Below are 8429 nucleotides of genomic sequence, written 5' to 3' on the forward strand. Positions count from 1 at the left end.
GAAGTGATTGTCTGCCATGTTATGAACACCCACATGAGTTTTGTTTATGACCACTGGAAAGTATTTAGATAAGACACCAACTCGAATGTGGTCTTTGCTCCTTATAATGAACTAGATTTCCATATATTCCACTGAGGTAGAGCAGAAGTCTGAGACAAGCAGGTTTGTATTTTTTGAAAGATTCAATTCAATTCAATTTTATTTATAGTATCAAATCATAACAAGAGTTATCCAAGTCTGGACCACACTATAATTTACAAAGACCCAACAGTTCCAGTAGTTCCCAGTAAATTCCAGTAAAGATGCAGTTTAACACTCCAGAAGTAGCAGAAATGGGGGAAGAAATACTTCTCCTGGTTATTGAAAAGTTTATCATTTAGCTTACAGACCACTGTAAGAGTAAGAGTGCTCTGCATCGTTGCAATGGTAAGTTTTTTTTTTTTTTTTTTTTTTGCAGTTTAACACCCTCATTGCACGGTTCTTCTTCAGTACACCACAAACATTCATGTCAGTGCAGTGTGACAAGATATGCGGGCTGGGCACAGATGAGAGGACTGAACAGTGGCAGGTTTGACGCTCGTTTCCTTCCTGTGTGAATATCATGAGGGTCTCGCTTCTGTGCAGGTCGATTTTTGAGTTTGTGCTTCCTTTTATCCATGTGACTAACTTTAAACTTATGTTAGTTACTGTCTCCAGACCTGGTGTGCCTCAAAATAAGAGCCAAACAATCCTCTTTAAAGTGAACAAACTTCTATGTTTCTGTCATTTTGGGCTAAACCCCAAATTACTCACAGAATCTCAGTGGTTACTGATCAGCGGAAGCAGAAATTGACTTTTTGTGTACTGGTTCCCATCAGCATGTTAGTGAAACAAGTTGATTGATGATGGATATTGTGTATCCATTCATGTTTCTTGTTTATGTGGACTTCCAGTCAGTGGTGCAATGTTACTAACACTAAGTACACTGACTCAAGTACTGTACTTAAATACAATTTTTAGGTACTTGTACTTTTGGGTATTTCTATTTTATGCTATTACTTTATATTTCTACTCCACTACATCTCAGAGTCAACTATTGTACTCTTTACTTCACTCTGCTTTATTTGACAGCTCTAGTTACTTTGCAGATTTAGATTATTAAAACAAAATAATAGAATCGACTAATACAGTGGTTCCCAAAGTGGGGTCGGGGGACTCCCTGGGGTCCCCAGCAAAAAGGGGAATCATTTATTTTCACTATAATTCCATCCATAAGTAATACAATGGCAGAATGTTTGACTATTTTGGTCATGGGTTTCATACCCTTTTTGTAATAAAACATCAAAAGGCAAACAAATCCTATCAGATGGGAGACATTGGGACACAATCTGATCAAATGGGGGTCCGTGGTCTAATTTGTGTAAGTTTAGGGGTCCTTGATGTGAAAAAGTTTGGGAACCATTGAACTAATAAATGAGCTGCTGAGCAATATATAAAATAATTAAAATAAGCCCCATCTTTACCAGCTTTAGCATTAAAGTGATAAACACATTAATGCATCACTAATTATAAGTCAGTGATATAATGTATATGATTCTGAAATAGGCCATTCTGCATAACGTTTACTTTCAGTACTCTAAGTATATTTTGATGCTCACGCTTTCGTACTTATACTTGAGTGTGATTTTGAATGCAGAAGTTTGAACAGAGTCTTGTAACAGAGTATTTTTTACAATGTATATTGCTACTTTCTATTTGAATACTTCTTCCACCAGCAAATGAGCAAATAAGAAGAAGCAAAACTTTACAAATCAAATCAATGGTTAATATATCATGTGACATGTCTTCTGCTCGGTTTCCTGTTTCCTATCTTGGAAATTAATCACGTAAAGCATCTGAATATGAAATTTAAGTTTGCTCACCACAGTCATGCATGAGCTAATGAGACAATAAACAAAAATGGAAAGTTGGCTCACAGAAAACCCTTTGGCCCATGAATCATCTCATCTCATTTTTGTTTAAGCATAAACATGAAGTTGAAACACTCATTATAAGGGTAGTTTTGCATTTTTTTTTCAGTCTATCTTAAAACAACACCGACATGCCTGCCCATGTGTACATTCAAAGAGTTATTGGTTACTGTAATTGTTCCTCATGTCCGTACTGGCCCTGAAGCGTCCCTTCCTAATACAAATCCAATGTAAGAGATCAAGGTCTATTAAACAAAGCTTATATGATGAAATAAAGAGGGAATTTGTTAATTCGTAAAAAAAATAAAAAAAATAAAAAATAAAGAACTTAATTAATGACCAGTCGAACGACGAACGCCGTGCTTGAGCTATGTTACTGGTTACTGGTTGCACGGCGTTCGACTGGTCGTGACCTTTTCCCAAGATGGAGCCTGCCTGTATACCGAACGGTATTGTCTTTCTAAACTATCTTTTTAATAAACTGTCTGTACACTTACAAAGTTCTCAATGCTTCGGTTTACATGTAGGGACCCTCATTATGCTACCATGGAAGTGTGGTGCTATTTTGAGCCTTGTTAGTGGTATAGAAATAGAGATTTCTTTTTACTTTCACGTGCCCCGACGACTAGCGTTATAAGCTAATTAGCGGTTTGCGCTAAAACTGGTCACATTCGATTAGCATGAAAACATATCCCAGAGAACGGTTGACTCGGTACCCTTGTGTACCGAGTCCCTATATAATGAGGACTACAGATTTTGTCCTCTACTTCTTACATTAGAATTTCATTAGACAGATAATAGATCATTTATTTATTGTCCTCTGTTAGAAGAAATTTGTTTTCTCAGCCTGTACAAATTAGAACAATTAAAGGAATCAATCACAAAAAACATAGCCACAAGGAACATAATAAAGTCACAGGATCATGAGTCCATTGAGTAGGGCCCAGGGCCCGGGACAACTGACTGAGAGTTCCCTTCTCCTGTCCTGGAGGCTTGGGGGGGCTCCAGTGTTGGTGATGACGCTTGGTAAAGTAGTGGTGCACACCCTGACGGCTTAGAGTCTGTTACTGAGGAAACTGTGTACCTAGTGTAAGGAATTATGTCTAAAATAAGGCCCTAAGGCCTGTCAAATCTGACTTCAATTTATTAATTCCTGCGTCTTCTTTCATCGGACTTAAGTTTGCCAGAACACAAAGATTAGGGGACGTTGACATGGTGGAGTTTGCTGATCATCTGGTAGCGTTGGATAGTGTGTAAGAAAGAGCTAAAGCTAAAGCTAAAGGAGACATGTCACAGCATCCCCAGTCCCTTTGCAAAGTGGTGGGGGTATTAGGGCATGTGAGTATTGTTATAAGGCACACTTGAAAATCTTTAACTTATCCTCCTAAGTTAAAAGTGGAAGTATTTCTCTAAAAAAAAACCATCATGATATTATTTATGAAAAGTTTTAACATTAACATTCAAGAAGTTCTTGCGATAATCAGGACTGTGTGGGTTATGGTTTCATCAGATTTGATTGACAGTGACCAAGCAACCCACCAACTGTCATCATATTCTGACTCAAGAAGTACGTGACATAACCTTTTCCAATGGAGCTCAGCCCACTTGACACCAGCGAGAAGCGCTAAAAAAACAACCAGAAACACAGATTAGAAAAACTGATCTGTGTTAGAAAATAGTATTTTTGTGTAGTGTCCGATCACTGGTAGTAAGAATGTGATTGAGAAAATAAATGGTAAGGACCTTATGCTACATCATACAGTCATATTTTAGACAATGGAATACTTCCAACTTGGGAAAGATGCTTATTCTGTTTCAACATGACAATGCCCCTGTACACAAAGCCCGGTCCATAAAGAACTGTGGGTTACACTTTACTTGAGGGTATCTACATAAGAGTGACATGAACGTGTCATAAACATTATAAACAAGTCATAAACGTTTATGACATAACGCTTCTGTCAGTAAGTGTCACTCGGTTTTTGTCACCACAAGTTAGGGTTAGGGTTAGAGTTAGGGTTCATGTGTCATGACTGTGTCATGTGTTCATGACAGTGTCATGTCACTCTTATGTAGATACCTTCAAGTAAAGTATTACCGAATTGTGTTTCCAAGTTTGGTGTGGGACTGGCCTGTACAGAGGCCTGACCTCAACCCCATCCAACACCTTCAGGATGAACTGGAACACAGACTTACAGTAGAGACAGACCACATAAACCCCTGAACATCAGTGGTGGACCTCACCAATGTTCATTTGGTTGAAGGGGAGCAAAAGCAAATCCCTGCAGCAGCTTCCAACACCAAGAGCAGCAGAGTGGAGGCAGATCAATGCACATGGTCTTAGAATGAGCTGTCACATGGGTGTAATGTACGAATGTCCAAATACTTTTGTGTGTAAGAGTGGAGGAAGAAGTTGTAAGATATTTTAGTAAAGCCCGATCCGGCAGGGGAGAGTTTAGCCCGATCCGGCACCTCTCTTTAGCCTGCCTCTCTTAGTTATGCTATTATAACTCTAGACCGATGGGGAAGTTCCTTCCTTCCAACGACACAATGAGCTGCTCTCTCTTCTCTCTTTTCACTTGTTTCCTTTTGTGTGCATCATTGTCCCAGAAGTGCTTGTTACTAACCTAGCTCTGGGGAGTTTTCTGTCTGAGATTTCTTCCAAAAAGGGAGTTTTTCCTTGCCACTGTCGCAATAGCTACTGCTAATGCTTGCTCTTGAGGCAACCACTGTAATAGTTGGGTCTTTCTAAATTACAGTGTGGTCTAGACCTATTCTGTAATCTGTAAAGTGTCTCGAGATAACTCTTGTTATGATTTGATACTATAAATAAAATTAAAGGTACTAATACCATGATTTAAAAAATTTTTCTTACAAGTAAAAGTCTGCATTTAAAATCTTACTTAAGTAAATAAGTATAATCAAGAACATGTACTTATAAGTATAAAAGTAAAACTAATCACTATGCAGCCAAATGGGCTCTTTAGTTGTTACATTATTATCTACGATGCATTTTAATGTTAGCTGGCATGCAGTAGAGCTGCTTTGGATAATTTTATACTGTTGGGTGGTTTAATACTGTATACCAATGCATGTATTCCATATACTGATTAAAGGGTTTTTAGAATCTTCATCTGCAAAGTAGCTAGTAACTAAAGTCATTAAATCAATGTAGTGAAGTAAAAAGTACAGCATTTATTTCCACCAAGCAGGTTATGTTTTCGGTGTGGTTTGTCTGTTTGCAGAATTACGGAAATACTACTGGCCCGATTTCCATGAAACCTGGTGGAAGGGTGTAAAGGCTGTTTTATGCTTCTGCGTTAACTCCACGCCGTAGCTCCGCCATCGCTCCCACGGCGACATGACCCTTTCGGAGTTCTGCGTCGGGGTTGCTTTGCATCGCGGTGCATTTCACCGCCATAACGCTAGGGGGTGTCGCCTGCGTCTGTGTCGCTCACCACCGAAACGGTATTCAGAATGGCAAACCCCATAGAGCACATGTGTCAAACTCAAGGCTCGCGGGCCAAATCCGGCTCCTGGCAGATTTAGATCCGTCCCTCATAACAATTTAGGTTTATAATAAATTTTGGCCCACCTACTTTTTGTCGCTTTTTTGGAAGTTTTTGTCACTTTTGTCGATTCTTTTGGCACTTTTTTTTTTCAACGTTTTCACAACTTTTGCCGACATTTCTGGCGCGTTTTCCAACTTTTTTCCCCTTGCTTTTTTCGACCTTTTTTCTTTTGAAGTTACTTTTTGGGGCTTTATGTCGACCAAGCTGTAAGTGAGAAGAGTATATAAGACATGAAATAATACAGTCAAAGATGTTTGACTTTTTCAATTAAATAAAAACATGTCAATAAACTAAAAATGCCTGGCCCTTGACGAGATTCTTATTTTCCAGTGTGGCCCGTAGTGAAACTGAGTTTGACACCGCTGCTATAGTGTCGTGCTAAAATATTAATGCTATTTGTTTGGCCTTCTCTTGCTTAGATTTTGTAAAAACACACAAAAAAAAAAGTATCTGGAAATCCATTGACATAGATGCTGTAACCAGAAAATAAGTCAGAGGTTATTTGCGAGGTGTCTGCCAGCCAGTTTATGTTATGTTAGCAAGCTAACTTTAGCACAACTGCCCACAAAGTACTGCTTGCTGGCGAAGTTCTAATTTCAAAACGTTACTGACATATAGACACTTTACAAACGGATAACCCCGTCATTGTAACCAAAATATGTCTAAGTTTATTTGCAAAGCTTGTCAGTGAACTAGCATGTTGCTACTCCCCACAGTAGGCTGCTTGAAACACCGACTTCCAACAAACAGGACGAGTTGACCAATCACAGTCCTTGTGGTCTGCGTAGCCTCGACGCAAAGTTACAAATTTTTGGAGGTGCATGTCGAGCTACGGCGGAGGGCTCGGAGGGGGGGTTCGCGGTGACGCAGAGGGGTCTGTGGGGGTACGCCATCGATTCGACGCACAAGCATAAATCTGCCTTAACACGGGCCAAGAGAGAACCCATTACATTTTGGATCCAAATCATGAGACTAATACAAAAAATGATTTTCTACTTTTGTTAACATTGCGAGATTGGGTATCGGTGCTGAATTCATGTGGTGTCGGGAAAAAAATGACTTCCTGACAGGGAAAATTCACACTGCATTAACATTGTGAGATTACGGCATGCCTTGGCGGAGGGCAGCGCTCTCCGAGTGCCCTTGTGGTTCCTCTAAAATGTAGTGGAGTATAAGTAAAAAGTAGCATTAAGTATAAAGTATATAATTAATAAGTACAGTATTTGAGAAATGTAGCCTACTTAATTACTTTCCACCGCTGTATGAGAGTCCCCCAGTCTGACAAGCTGCAGACGATACTGGCCCATGTTCTGCCTCTGTGATAGGGAAAAGCTAAGTAGACAGAGAGGAAACTGAAACAAAATGCTGAGTATCATACTCATCTTGTCTTTAGCTCCATCTATCAAATATTCAATGAATTGCATTTACTGTGACTGCAACAAGACAAAGGAAGACAACAAGGGGGGAAAAAAACACCTTTTATCTAAAATATCAATTATTCCTGGGTACTGCAGTGATGTTCTGTCAACACTAACAAAACGCATTTATATTAACATCACCCTACTCGTTCTCCATCATCGTGGATATTGTGCAACTCTCCCTGCTACATCCTGCTACGTCCTGCTATACCCTGCAGTGCCCTGCTACGCCCTGCATTGCCCTGCAGTGTTTTCCTCACCACCCAAGGTAACTATACCTATAAATAAAATTGAATTGAATTGAATAGTTCAGTGCTGTCTACTTTTATCATGAGTAAAAGAAAGGATAAACTCTTTCCCACCACATGTCATTCAAATTACAGTGTTTACTACAAAGCACACATAGTCCTTGTTTTGTATATTGTGATAGATTTGGACCAATCAGGTGAGGACACAGTTTTTTTCACATTTGAACCTTTTGTTTTTTCTAAGTTCATTATAAATCTCTACTTAACTTAAGTAACAACTTGACTGAGTGCTGCATGGCAGGAGGGAAAGTTTTTTCGACATACTATATTTGATATACTATATACTTTTCATGACTTTTTCAACCTACTATAGCCTACTATGACTTTTTCCAACATACTATACTATGACTACTATTTTTATCATTTTTTTGACATACTATACTATGACTTTTTTATACGTTTTTTCAACATACCATACCATGACTTTTTTCGACATACTATGCTATGACTGTTGTCAGCTAACTTTATATTGTGGCATGGTGGCTCAGCGGTTTTCAATGCACAAGCAAGTAGCCAGTGCAGACCCTGACCTCTGGTTCAATTCCCCTGTCTGGTCTGGGACTTTTGTGTGGAGTTTGTATGTTTTTCTTGACTTTCTTCGACATACTATACCACGGTTTTATGGCTTTTTTCGTGATACTATACTATGACTTTTTTATCACTTTTTATGACATACTATACAGTAATATGACTGTTTTTAACAACCTTTATATTGTGGCACGGTGACGCAGGGGCTTGCAAAGCACCAGCAAGTAGTCAGTGCAGACTCTGACCCTTGGTTCAACCCCAGTCTGTTTTTTTTTTAAATAAACTATACTGACTTTTTATCACTTTTTTAAACACACTATAATATGACTTTTTTTTTTACATGAAATTCAGACTTTTTTCAACATACTATACTATGACTATCACTTTTTACGACATACTATACTATGACTTTTTTTTGACATACTATACTATGACTTTTTTTAATCACTTTCTTCGACATACTATACTACGATTTTCTAATAATTTTTTTCGACATACTATACTATGACTTTTTAATGACTGTTTTCAACTAACTTTATATTGTGGCACGGGGACTCAGGGGTTTGCACTGCACCAGCAAGTAGCCAGTGCAGACTCTTCCCAGATTCCCCTGTCTGGGCTGGGACTTTTGTGTGGAGTTTGTATGTTTATCCA

Source organism: Sander lucioperca, chromosome 11 (genome assembly GCF_008315115.2).
Source record: "Sander lucioperca isolate FBNREF2018 chromosome 11, SLUC_FBN_1.2, whole genome shotgun sequence".
NCBI lineage: Eukaryota > Metazoa > Chordata > Actinopteri > Perciformes > Percidae > Sander > Sander lucioperca.